This window comes from Ictidomys tridecemlineatus, chromosome 6, assembly GCF_052094955.1.
Source record: "Ictidomys tridecemlineatus isolate mIctTri1 chromosome 6, mIctTri1.hap1, whole genome shotgun sequence".
NCBI lineage: Eukaryota > Metazoa > Chordata > Mammalia > Rodentia > Sciuridae > Ictidomys > Ictidomys tridecemlineatus.
Window position 1 is genome coordinate 42,429,464 of NC_135482.1, and position 13,832 is coordinate 42,443,295.

Sequence of the window (13,832 nt, forward strand, 5' to 3'; positions counted from 1 at the left end):
GTGGAGCCTTTGAGGTTTTCTATATATAGGATAATATTTTCTGCAAACAGTGACAATTTGATGTCCTCTTTTTCAATTTGTATGGTTTTTTTTTTTCTTTATCCTGCCTGATTTCTGTTCCTGGGACTTTTTATAAAAATATTTAAAGTGGGTATCCTTGCCTTATTCTAGAAATTACAGACAGAGCTTACAGTTTGCCCCCATTCAGTATTATGTCAGCTGTTGGCTTGTTTATATGGACTTTATTATGTAGAGGAGTATTCTTTCTATACCTGTTTTGTTCAGAGGTTAATCATGAAGGATCCCTGAGCTTTTTCCAATGATTTTTCTGCATCTCTTCTGATGATCATATGTTTTTGCCCTTCATTTTGTTCATGATATATCACTCACATTTTTTGATTGATGAATGTTTAATCATCCTTGCATCCCTGGGATGAATCCTACTTGATCACAATGAGTAATGTTTTAATGGGATATTAGATTTTGTTTGCTATATTTCATTGAATATTTTGGTGTCTCTATTCATCCATTCAGGATGTGGCCTTCAGATATTTTGTTTTCTTCTTGTTGTCTTGTCCTTCTCTGCTTTTTGATGTTTGTTTTAATAATAATGCTGGCAGCATAGAATGAGTTGAAAGGGTTTCCTCCTCTTCGATTTTTTGGAATAATTTGAGAAACTGTAGGAGATCAGGCCTAATTGGAGGAAGTGGATCACTGGGGAGTATGTCTTGGAAGTGTATATCTTGTCCTCAACTCTTCCTCTCTTTGTCTCTCTGTTTACGGGTCACCTAGAGGTGAACATATTTGCTCTGGCACATCCTTCTGCATCACCACATACCCAGGAACAATGGATTTTGTCAAGTATGGGCCAAAACTTCTGAAACCCTGAACTGAAGTAAATAATTCCTCCTCCAAATTATTTTCTCAGATATTTTTGTCACATAGTGAGATAGCTAACACAGAGACCTATCTAATAATATTGATGTATTACTTTATTATTTTCATTGTTTTATTTTTTTAGTTTGTATACTAAAGATATGAGTGATTTATGTGTTACATGTAGAATATTAGAGCATTCTGAATTTTTTCCTATAGTTACTCTAACCAGGGAGTTTTGTATCTTTTGAGTTCTTCTTGTTAGCATCTCATTCATTCAGTTTGAAGAACTCCCTCTAGTATTTCTCGTAGGACATGCCTGGTGGTAATAGATTCTCTCAGTTTTTGTTTGTCTGGGATGTCTTTATTGCTTTCATGAAAGCTTCTAAAGGATAGCATTGTTGGATACAGTATTTAGGGTTGAGAGTCTTCTTTTTCCTTTAGCACTGTGAAATTTTGATTCCTTTCCCTCATGACCGGAAACATTTCTCCTGAGAAGTTGCCATCAAGAAAATTAGAAAATTCTTATTATGTGCTTTTCTCTTGCTGCTTTGATAATCCTTTCTTTGTTTTTCACCAGTGAAGACTTCACTATAATATACTCGGTTGCATTGAATTGAATTTGACTGGCGACCTTTGACCTTCCTACACCTGAAGGTTTACTATCCTTCTCTGTATTTGCTAGGATTATTTTATTTCTTTTAATAAGCATTCTATACCATTAGAATGTGATAGTCCTTCTTGAGCCACTATAACCACAGTATTTGCTCTTTTAATGATGCCCCAAGATTTCTCTATTTTCCTCAATTTGTTTCTCCTCTGTGTATTTTCAAGTAATCTGTCTTTGAGTTTGTGTTTGATCTATTCTGCTATTGTTGCATTTTATCACATTTTACATTTTCTTCATGTGCTTTTCAGTTCAAAGATTTCTGTTTGCTTTCCATAATTACTTCAATATCTCTGTTGTGTTTTTCTGATAGAGTACTGAATCATTTCTCTGTATTTTCTTGAAGTTTATTGAGTTTCTTTAAAACAGCTGTTTCGGATTCTCTGTGCGAGGGTTTGTACATATCAGTTGCTAAATACTTAGTTTCTGGCATTTATTTTGTCTGTTTGGTTAAGTCATAGTTCATTGAGATTTCTTGATATTGATGTGTAAGGTTGTCAATGCATACTGAAATTTCCCAGTTTGTGTGCAATGTAGTGTGCACATTGAAGGATTAGGTATTTATTGCAACCTTCATAATCTGTCTTTGTTCCTGTCCTTCCAGATTCTAAGTAGGCTTCTTGTTTCCTCTGAGTCTGTGGTGACTTCCACTATTTTAGGACTAGTTGGCACCCCAACACCAGACTTGCCCCAAGTCTGCCATTGTTGTGTTTTCACCATTTTAGCACTAGAGGGCCCTCCAAGCCCAAGTTTATCCCGAACATGCAGTTGGTGTATTCTTCAGAATGCACTAGGGGAGTGTCTAAAAGTGGATGCTCATTCTCACAAGACTCACAAGTCCCATGGGCAGGCACTGTGAGATTACACCTAGCTCTGTGCCCCACTGTGGAGGGAACGGCCCCAGGTTCCTATGTGACAATTTGATACCAATCTCCTTCTTTCTCCTACATCATTTTTCCCACCAAAAGGACAAGTGTTTTCTCCATGTTGTACTCCTTAAGCTTGGGAGAGGATTGAGAAGGATAGTCCTGTAGCTACCAACACTGCAATGCCCGAAGTTTACAACCCACCAAGATCAGTACAAGACCAAGGCCCACACTGCTATGGGTCGCCTGTGGCTGTGGTATATACCTGATCCAAAACAATAACAACCAGCCACAGGTAATGTTGGCTGGAATAGAAATCTGACCAACTGGGACCATTGACCTTTACCTAGCATGGGGTAGGCCCAGGGACTTCATGTGTGGGCACTAACCTGGGTACAGATGCCAGTGGGATTAGTCCAGTGCTGGATTGCACAGGTCCCCCACTGAGTTCCAGGACAGTCTTATACTTACTTCTTTCTTTTTGATCCAGGAGATGCAGCTTTGCTCCAAGCTTTTCTCCCCAGGGTTTGGGGATGGGTGGTAGAGGCAGTTTCTCATCAACCCGGCTAACTTGGATTTGGAGGTTCGTCTATCTGAAGGAAGTGACTTGAGGACAGGAGCCATAGGGTTCTGCTGAATAGTGGGTTTCAGTGTGGCATTTTTGGTATTGCATTTTAAGACTGAGAACTGTACTTGATTTCTGTCCCCTACCACAAAAAAGAGGTATCTCTCTCCATTCTGCATTGCTTAAATTCAGAGGAGGGTGTTGAGGACAACTCTTCATTCTCCCTTCTTTAAAGTAACTTTTTCTTTTTACTGTGCTAAAAGCAGATACTGTGGTCTCTGTCTATTACCTGGTTTCTTTAAAGCTGCTGTATAGTAGTTTAATGTCAGAATAACTTTTCAAATTGATATTTCTTCGTGGGAGTGTCGTATTTCACCACCATCTTGTTCTCTCCTTCCTATGGATATATATTTCTCTAAAAAATTTCTTTTAAGGGCTGGAGTGGTGGCTCAGTGGTAGAATGCTTGCCTAGCATGTGTGAGGCACTGGGTTCGATTCTCTGCACCACATATAAATGAACAAAATAAAGGTCCAAATAAATTAACACCAATTTTGTTTTAAAATAAAAAAATTCTTTGAAGTAAGTAAATAAAGTGGAACTGATGGATATCATGGATAGGTGTACATTCAGTGGAACATGCAGGTAATTCCATCTAAGCTGAAGCAGGAGGAACGCACATTCATGCCAGTGTCAGCTCTTTTAACGATACTCCATCTCAAAAGGAAAAGATGAAAGGGAGAAAAACAACTTCACAGGGCTGAGGATGTACTCAGTGTAAAGCACTGTTTCTTCTCCAGTTGGGGGAGGGTCAATTTTAAAGAAGCAATGTGTATATTCCATTTCACATTCCCAACAACAGTGCTTGAGAGTTCCAATAGCTCCACTTCTACATTAACATTTAGTGTTGTCAGTCATTTAGGTTTTAGCAATTGTAGAAGGTTTCAAATTATAGTTCACTATAGTTTTAATTTGATAATTATGTTGATATCTTTTCAAATGTACATTACTTGTCTGCATATCACTTATAAAGTGTCTGTTCAGGTCTCTTGTCTAATTATTTTAAACTGGGATTTTTTAAATTGTTGTTTTGCATTGTTTATTTATCTGACTGATTCAAATCCCGTGTCAAATTGTGGGTATTTAGTAGGTCTATATGCATTTTTGAAAAATAGTTGTTTTTCTTAGTTGATTTGCTTCTGTCTCTTGTCAAAAAACAACTGGCTTCACATATGCTCCTGTACTTTTTATTTCATGGATTTAGTTGCCTATCAAGACTTAAAAAACATATTGTTTTGTTTATAGTAACTTTATAGCAAAATATTAAGTTTTGGAATCAAATGATGTGAATTGACTTATTTTTACTCAATTATTTTGACTGTTCAATATATTTTAAAATCTACATATATATTTTAGTTTCAACTCATCAATTACTACAAGAAATCTTGTTGGAATTTTTACTTCAAACAAATTTCATCTTTTTAGATCAAATGAAATCTTAGCAATATTAATTTGTTTAATTCATGTGTATGTTACATCGCTTCATTTAAATCATCTTTAATTTCTTGTAGCAATTTCTTATAGTTTAGAAGTATAGATGGCTGCTTAACTATTATTAAATTTATCTTTATGTATTTTGGTGTTTCCACTAATAAATGTTTTAAATTCATTTAGTTTACATCAGCACATAAAAATATAATTACTTTAAAATTTTTGAGCTGTGGTCTTCCTATATTTACCTGTTATTCATAGTAGTACCTTTGCAAATTCCTTTGGATTATCTATATAAGTAATTGTGTCCTTTGGAAATAAATAACAATTTACTTTCTTCCTTTGCAATATTTGTGCCTTCTCCTTTTACTGCACTGTTTGGTCATTTAATGTAAAGCTAAATAGAAGTGGTGAGCATAGATATCTCTTTTTCATTTGGGAAATTTAATGAGAAACTGTTTGTTATTGCGCAACTAAGATGCTATTCGTCAGAACCAGGAAATTGACTTCTATCTATATTTTCTGAGAGATTTTGTTATGTATGTATTTAGATGATCTTATATATATTTTTTTACTTCATTCAATTAATGTGCTAATTTGCCTGGATCAGTTTTAAGTGTTTAAATGCTGTGTTATTGAGATAATACTCATTTGTCTAGAATATATTGGGTCTGATACATTTTGTGCGCAAAGGTTTTGTTGAGTGTTTTTTAATCTGTTTTCATGCAGATACTGACCTCAAATGTAATGTTCCAATAATATCAATGTTAAGCTTTGATTTTTGTTATTATGCTTTCCTCATAAAATGAATTACAAAGTTTTTTTTCCTCTTCTTTGGAAGAGACTTTACATATAATCAGTATTGTTCCTTACTTGAATATCTAACTCCATGTCCTAGAATTTTCTTTGTGACAGATGTTTGATGATGTATTTCATTGATATGAAGGTCTTCAGATTTTCTCTCTGTTTTTTGTCAGTTTTGGTAAGTTGTTATTTATAGAGAATATGCATTCTGCCAATTATTCATATGAATTCATTCATAAAATGTTCTTTGTTTTAAATTCTGCAGGAGTTATAGTAATGTCACGTTATTGTTTGGAATTTTCAGGTTTATTTTCTTGAGAAATCTTGCAACTATTTCATTGATTCTATTATATTTGCTAAGGAACAAAATCTTGAATATGTTAACTACATCTATTTCTCTTTCCACCTCATTGGTTTATATTCTTGTTTATATTATTCCACTCCATTTATCTATTTTCTTTGTTTAATGTGGTTTTCTTTAGCTTTTAAGATGGAAAGTTAAATCTTTTATTAAGATACCTTTACCAGAAGCGTGCAAAAATAGATCCTTTTGAAGTACTGCTCTAGCAGTCACAGATCTGAAGCTGTTTTGTCATTATCAGTTAGAAAGCTTTTCTAACTTATAATTTCATCTTCTCTACATTCTGATGTATTTAGAAATAATTTATTTTATATACAAATATTTATAGAATTTCTACACATTTTGATACTAATTTTAATTTAATTATTTCACAATCATAAATATTTTTATAGCTCATCAGTTTTCTGTATTGATTGAGATATATTTTAGGTGCCAGTGTTAAGTGTAGTGTTCTTAAGAAAGAATTAAATGGTTGGTTGATGCTGTCATTGCTGATTGTTTTCATCTTGGTGCTCTATCAATTTCTAGAATAGATGTATTAAAATTTTCAAATATTAATTTGGGTACGTGTACTTTTAACTTTGTTTCCTTTGGATTTTGCTTCATGCTTGTTAAAGCTATTTTATTAAATAGAAACCAGGATGGAACAGTCTTTACTCATAGCTTGTACTTATAATTAGTCTTGTTTGACCTGGTTTTTTTCAAGATGTGTCTTGTCTTTGCATTCCAGAAGTTCAGTAGGTGTGGCTCTTACTAATCTTGTTTATGACTTCCTTGTTCTTTAGACTTATAATTTGGTGCTTTTCATCACAATTGATAAAAAAATTATGTGTGATTCTTCACAAATCTCTTTCCTGGACTCAATTCCATATATTTTAGAACATTTCATATTGCTTTATAAGTCTCTGGGGACCTTTTCACTTTTTAAAGTCATTTTTCTCTAGTTCTTAACATAGAATAGTTTTTACTAATCTATGTTCAATACCAATAATCCATTTTCTTCCCTTTCTTTATATGTGCTATAAAATCTACCCAGAAACTTTCTATTGTGAGATATTACAATTTCATACTCTAGAATTACCATTTGGTTTACCATTATTGATTTTTTCATGATATTCAGTTAATATAGCCATGTTTTTCTTCAAGTCCTTGAATATATTTATAATATCTGTTTTTACAATGTTTTCTAGTTCCACATATAGGTTATCCCTTTTTCAGTTTATCTAAAGTTTTTTTTTTCTTACTTTTTTCTTTCTTCCTGAATACTAACTTACACATTAGAACACTTCAGAAATTTTTGTTGTACATTGGGGTTATGGGTGACACTTTGTAGAGTTTCTGCCTGCTGTTATCTTCTTGTACATTCTTTGATTTTTTTTTTCTTTTTCTGTAATCAGATGGATTCATTACTGGACATAACACTTTGAGCTTGTGGAAGTTTGGTTTTACGCTGGAAAGCTCCACATTTTAACAACCGTTTAATCTAATTTGATTGGACTCTCACTCAAAACTCTGTTCCCTCCCTACTCAGGCTTTGTTAGAAGCTGTAATCTCAATCTTTCAGTCCTCCATTTTTTGTTTAATTTCTCCATTTCATTCTTTGTAATCTCTCACTTTCACATGCAGTTTAGAAGTAAATCATGGCTTTAAGAGAAATTATAGATACATATTTTAGGGGAGATCCTGCTTATGTTTTCTCCTTTTTAGGATTTACATGCTTAATTTTTAAAATATTCTTAAATTTTTTTAATTTATGTATTTATTCTAATTTGTTATACATGATATCAGAATGCATTTCAATTCATAGTACACATATAGAGCACAAATTTTCATGCTTGGGTTGTACCAAAGTAGAGTCACATCATCTGTGCCTTCATACATGTATTTAGGATAATTATGTCCATCTCATTCCACCATCTTTCCTACTTCCATACTCCCAACCTTCCCCTCTCTCCCCTTTGCCCTATCTAAAGTTTCTTAATTCCTCCCATGCTCCCCACCCCAACCTCAGCTTCCACATATCAGAGAAAAAATTTGGTCTTTGTTTTTTGGGGGATTGGCTTACTTCACTTAGCATGATATTCTCCAGTTCCATCCATTGACCTGCAACTGCCATGATTTTATTCTCTTTTATTGCTGAGTAATAGTCTATTGTGTATATATGCCACATTTTTATAATCCATTCATCTATTGAAGGGCATCTAGGTTGGTTCCACAGTTTAGCTATTGTGAATTGTGCTGCTATAAACATTGAAGTGGCTGGGTACCTGTAGTATGCTGGTTTTAAGTCCTTTTAAGGAGTGGGATAGCTGGGTCAAATGGTGGTTACATTCCCAGTTTTCCAAGGAATCTCTATACTGCTTTCCAGATTGGCTGCAACAATTTGCAGTCCCACCAGCAATGTATGAGTGTGCATTTTTCCCCACATTCTCACCAACAATTATTGTTGTTTGTATTCTTAATAGCTGCCATTCCAACTGGAGTGAGATGAAATCTTAGAGTAGTTTTTTGTTTGTTTTTGTTTTTAGAGAGAGAGAGAATTCTTTAATATTTATTTTTTAGTTTTCAGTAGACACAACATCTTTATTTTATTTTTATATGGTGTTGAGGATCGAACCCAGAGCCCCGCACATGCCAGGCAAGCGCGATACCACTTGAGCCACATCCCCAGCCCCTTAGAGTAGTTTCAATTTGCATTTTTCTAATTACTGGAGACATTGAACATTTTTTTCATATGTTTGTTGATTGATTATATATCATCATCTGAGAAGTGTCTGTTCAGATACTTGGCCCATTTATTGATTGGGTTATTTGTTTTATTTTGTTTTGTTTTTTGGTGTTGTTTATATATCCTAGAGATTGGCACTCTACCTGATGTGCGTGTAGTAAAAATTTGCTTTCAATCTGTAGGCTCTCTCTTCACCTCACTGATTATTTCTTTTACTGAGAAGCAGCTTTTCAGTTGAAATCCATCCCATTTATTGATTATTGATTTTATTTCTTGTACTGTAGGAGTCTTGTTAAAGAAATTGTTGCCTAATCTGATCTGATCTGATGAAGATTTGGGCCTACTTTTTCTTCTATTAGGTCCTGGGCCTCTGGGCCAGTTTCTAGGTCCTCGATCCACTTTGAGTAGAGTTTTGTGCATGGTGAGAGATAGGGGCTTAATTTCATTTTGCTGCGTATGGATTTTGAATTTTCCCAGCACCCTTTATTGAAGATGCTATCTTTTCTCCATTATGTGTTTTTGGCACCTCTGTCTAGTGTGAGATAACTGTATTTATGTGGGTTTGACTCTGTGTCCTCTATTCTGTACCATTGATCTACAAGTCTATTTGAGTGCCAATACCATCCTGTTTTTGTTATTACTATTGCTGGGTGGTATAGTTTAAGGTCTGGTATAGTGATGTCATCTGCTTTACTCTTCTTACCTTGCTTTGACTATTCTGTGTCCTTTATGTTTTTCCAGATGAATTGCATGATTGCTTTTCCTATCTCTCTGAGGAATGTTATTGGTATTTTGATTTGAATTGCATTAAATCTGTTCAGTGCTTTTGGTAGAATGATCATTTTGACAATATTAATTCTGCCTATCCAAGAACAAGGGAAATCTCCCCATCTTCTAAGTTTTTCTTTCTTTCTTTAGCATCCTGTAGTTAATTTCTATCGTACTTAAAATTCTGTTTTATGAATCTTAAGCTGGGATAGCTTGGCAACTTTCTACTTGGATTTTACCCTCTATCTTTAGATGACTAGAAATACCAGCTGGGGAAGACATGTACATCTGATTGACATACACTGTGGAAGACTGACAACCTTGCAGTTTCTTTCAGATTTGAATAGCCATGTACTACCTTCTAAACTTTTCCCCATTATCATTGTTAACTTTGGACTGATTATTCCAATTCAATCCACTTTGCCACTTTTGGTACTGAAACTCAATAATTTATTTTAAATGTGCAGTGTAAAGGCCTTGCTATATAATTAATTTAAGTTGCCTCTAATTTGGATTTTAACCAAAGAGATATTTATACTTTTATAAATCATATACCTATACTAATGATTGATTTTTAAAAAGAAATTAAAAAGATTTGCATAATGTATTAAAATATGTGACATATATATAACTGAATCACCATCAATCCTCTAAAAATCTAGCTTAAAAATTTACACTTTAATGCTGCTTACTCTTTCAGATATAGTGACTTGAGATTTAAAATTTTAAAACCATAAGACAACAGTTGAACATTAGACTTACAAAATATTTATTATAGACTTGATTTTATACATACATTTGATTCTTGTATTCAGAAAACATCCAGAAATGTTCTTAAGAAAATGGGTTTTTAAAGCAGCAATAACAACAACATCAATTAAACATCATAAATAGATTCACTAAACACACTAGGATTTTTTTTAACTTAAAGTAATATCTATAATTAGATTTATAATATAATATTTCCTTTATATTTTAGCAAAAAATACAGATAAATAACTAGTTTCTTTTCATCTTACAAAAGTGAATGGTAATATATAATTATAATTTTTCATGTAGAATTTTAAAAATATAAATATTCATCCCCTTACAAATCCTCTAGAGATATATGAAAGCTGAAATGTGGTAAATTTAATCAAGTAAATTTTCTTCCCATTTTTCCTTTAAATTAACTCAGTTTTCATAAGGTTCTCTTTTAATAATAATTAAAAGAGAATGAATGCAGAAGTTCCAGATCTCAAAACCTCTTACATCTTTTCCAACAGTAAGAGGAAATTTTTCTTCCCTAAAATTCAAGAAAATGTTCTTGTTTCCAATTGATTCTAATTGATAATATCAGCAGTTTGATATAGAAGTCAGAATTATAAAATGGCTTGATTGTAACAGATATTATTCAGATAAGTCTTTTCTTGTAAAAGAGATGTAGAACCTCATCCAAAATACTAAAAATGGATGGAAATGTGATTTTCTTGAAGGAAAATGGAGACAGAAATAATTATTGGAAGTCCATAGCTAGTATTCATGAAATAGTCACTTCATTTTAATGTTTCTCATCTTAAGATCTTGACTAGGAAGGCTTGTCACTAACCTTATCATTACAGATGTGATTTCAGTTGGAAAGCATCCCCACATTCTGGATTCTACAAATAAGTCTACCTAGGCCTCTTTGAATTCAGGTTTATGTTCCAAAGAAAAAAGGAAAAGAATAAAAGCATTACCCCAGCTTTTACAGCCCATGAGGCAAAGATAGAGACATTCCATTAATAATAGGATGCTATTACACATTTCATTACACTTAAGCTATTTTCCTTCTTTCATACATATTAAGCTTCTCAAACTGTGCACAACAAAAGATCCCTACAACAAAAACGCAGGTAATAATCAATATGCAATTCTCCTCTCTATTCATTCCCTTTGATGTGTGAGGTTGGACTGGGGAATGGAGAAGCTCAGGGTAGGGTTATTTTGAGGTACTTTTGAGCTGCTTATTAGCAGGCCCTTATTAGCAGCTTCTGATTACCAGCTCTCCTAAGGCAGTTGTGACACGTTTTGAAGATAACTCTTTTGTTCCATGGAAACCATAATGCCTACTTTAATCTGCAATGAATTCTAAAAAAGAAAAGAAAAGGCCAATTAAATTATAAAAATACCTCAAAAATCCTGGCTATACATCACTAGCTTTTACACCTTAGACAATATTAAATTATAGAGACCTTAGTGAAAAATTACATTTTGTATTGAAACTGGTCTGACAGCAGTAATGAGTGTGCTTCCACATGATGATAGGCACCAAAACCTTCAGCACCACCAATAACCCATTTAGAGATTAAAGGAACCTATAAATAACCCTAGAAAGGCTAATATTTACATAGATACTTCAATTAAAAGACAGATCAAATATTGTTGTATCGAACAATCTAATGACAATTTATTATGTTAGGAAACTGTTTTCTTTCCTACTGGTCAATGTAAACCTACATATAAGGCCATGTTCCAATGTCTGCTTTATTAAAAGTGTACTTAAGTGACATCCTTAATCCTTAAAAAATGAAGAAAACACCATCATTATTCCTATTTTACTGAGACATGGAGAGGTAACATACATACCCACTGTTACACAGTTGTTATAGTTTAGATGTGATGTTCCCCAAAAGATCACATGTGACTCAATGCAAGAAGCTCCAGACTTTAATTCACCTAATCCATTAATTAATCCCTGGTGGAAATAACTGAGTGGTAACTGGAGGCAGATGGGGTGAGGCTGGAGGAAGTTGTTAATTGGGTGAATGGCTATGGCGTATATATTTTGTAGCTGGAGAGGGGAGTGTCTTTCTCTCTCTCTCCCCCTCCCCTCCCCCTCCTCCTCTCCCCCTCCCCTCCCCCCCTCCCTTCCTCTTTCCCTTGCTCTCTGCCTCTCCCTCTCCCTCTCCCTCTCCCTCTCCCTCTCCCTCTCCCTCTCCTTCTCTCTCCCCCTCTCCCCCTCTCTCCCTCTCTCTCTCCCTCCTTCCTGATCACCATATTAGCTGCTTCCATCTGCCACACTCTTCCTGCCATAATGTTCTGCCTCACCTTGAGCCCTGAGGAGTGCTATATAGCCTACCTTCTATGACTGGCGACTTCAGAAACTGTGAGCCCTCTAATAACCTTTTTCTCCCCTATAATTGTTCTGGTAAGGTCTTTTTGTCACAGTGGCGAAAAACCTGATAAAAACAATAGTCATTACAAAATATGGCCTGTATACAAAATTAGAAAGTCGAACTCCCATGTGTAGGTCATTAACCCTAAGGCAATAGTGACTTCATTTAAGGAGATATAAGTATCTCTAAACCTTATTTGTAAACTTACCTTTCCAAACCTCTGAGGTAGTAATCTAGCATTTCCACTTAGCAATGTTTCTTTTTAAATTAGCCAGGCATTTTACTATCACCACCAGATAAATTTTACATATCCTTCCTCCTATATCATAGGATTTTGCTCATACTATTTTTGTGTGTGTGTATATATGTGTGCTGTATTATCTTCCTTTTGACATGCATTTAATGAACCTCTGTTTAATGATCCAGATACCATGTAACTCCTATTAACTCCTAGCTGTTACTTCAAGGTTTGGTTTAAGATTCCCATCATAGAGAAAGAATAAATATTGCCTTTTCGTCATGCTAACCATTCCTTACTTAAAGTTATTACTGTTGAGCACACTGAGTATTGTGGGTTTCCATTCTTTCATCATGCACATACATAGGATTTTTTTGTGTGTGAAATAAGCCTCATATTTTAAATAAAAAGATACAAATCAAAGCTTAGTAATCTTAGCCAAGTGATTTGTCATAGCTGAGTCATTCTTTCTTTGTACCAAATGTTAATAATAGCAGTGATAATATGATTTAATTCATATTATTGGATCCTTCTAAGGATCCAATAAGGTGATGCAAATAGTCATTCCCAACAAAACCATGAAGAATATATATAGTATATAGAGCAAAAGTAGTTTTTTTTAATCCTACCCTGGTCCCAAACCACACCCACATTGCCTGTAATATTTAACCAGTCTTTTGCAATCAATTAACCATCCATATAAGAGTTGTATTTTAGCCTGATAGACATTTTAAGGGCACTTTGATAACTTTAGGTAATATGGTTTGCAAATTAGTCTCAGGCTATTTATATGAAAAAGAGTAGTTTATCTTACATAAGGGTAATTTCTCAACTGAAGCCAATGATCCAGTGAACATTGCTGCTGAGGCAGTTCCCCCTCTTTTGCCTCTTCTTCCTCTTCATCCTCCTCAACCTTGTCCTCATTTTTCTTCACAGGTTGAGTCATAGTTGTTGTCCATTAAACTATACATACTTAATATATGTGATGTTTGTTTGTTTTGACATACATGCATCCTTCAAACCATAATCACAATCAAAACAATGAATATATGGGTTACCCATAACTTTGCTTGTGCCCCTTTATCAGCCCTTTTCCCTCCCCAGTTCATCCTATTGGTCTGCTTTCTGTCACTATAGAGTTTGCTCGTACTTCCTAGAATTTCATATAACTTGGATCCACACAAAATGTATTCCTTTTTGTCTGGAAGCTTTCATTTAACAAAATTATTTAGAAATTTATCTGTGACATTTCAGATGTTATTAGCTAATTCCTTTATACAATTGAGCAGAATTCCATTACATAAATATGATGCAGTTTGTTAATCCATTCACT

At 34.1% G+C, this 13,832-nt stretch overlaps 1 pseudogene; it reads right to left on the reverse strand.

Moving 5' to 3' along the window:
* Positions 1-13,445, reverse strand: part of LOC101977471 (small ribosomal subunit protein uS2 pseudogene) — a 114,023-nt pseudogene extending 100,578 nt beyond the window's left edge.
* Positions 13,446-13,832: the final 387 nt, after the last annotated feature.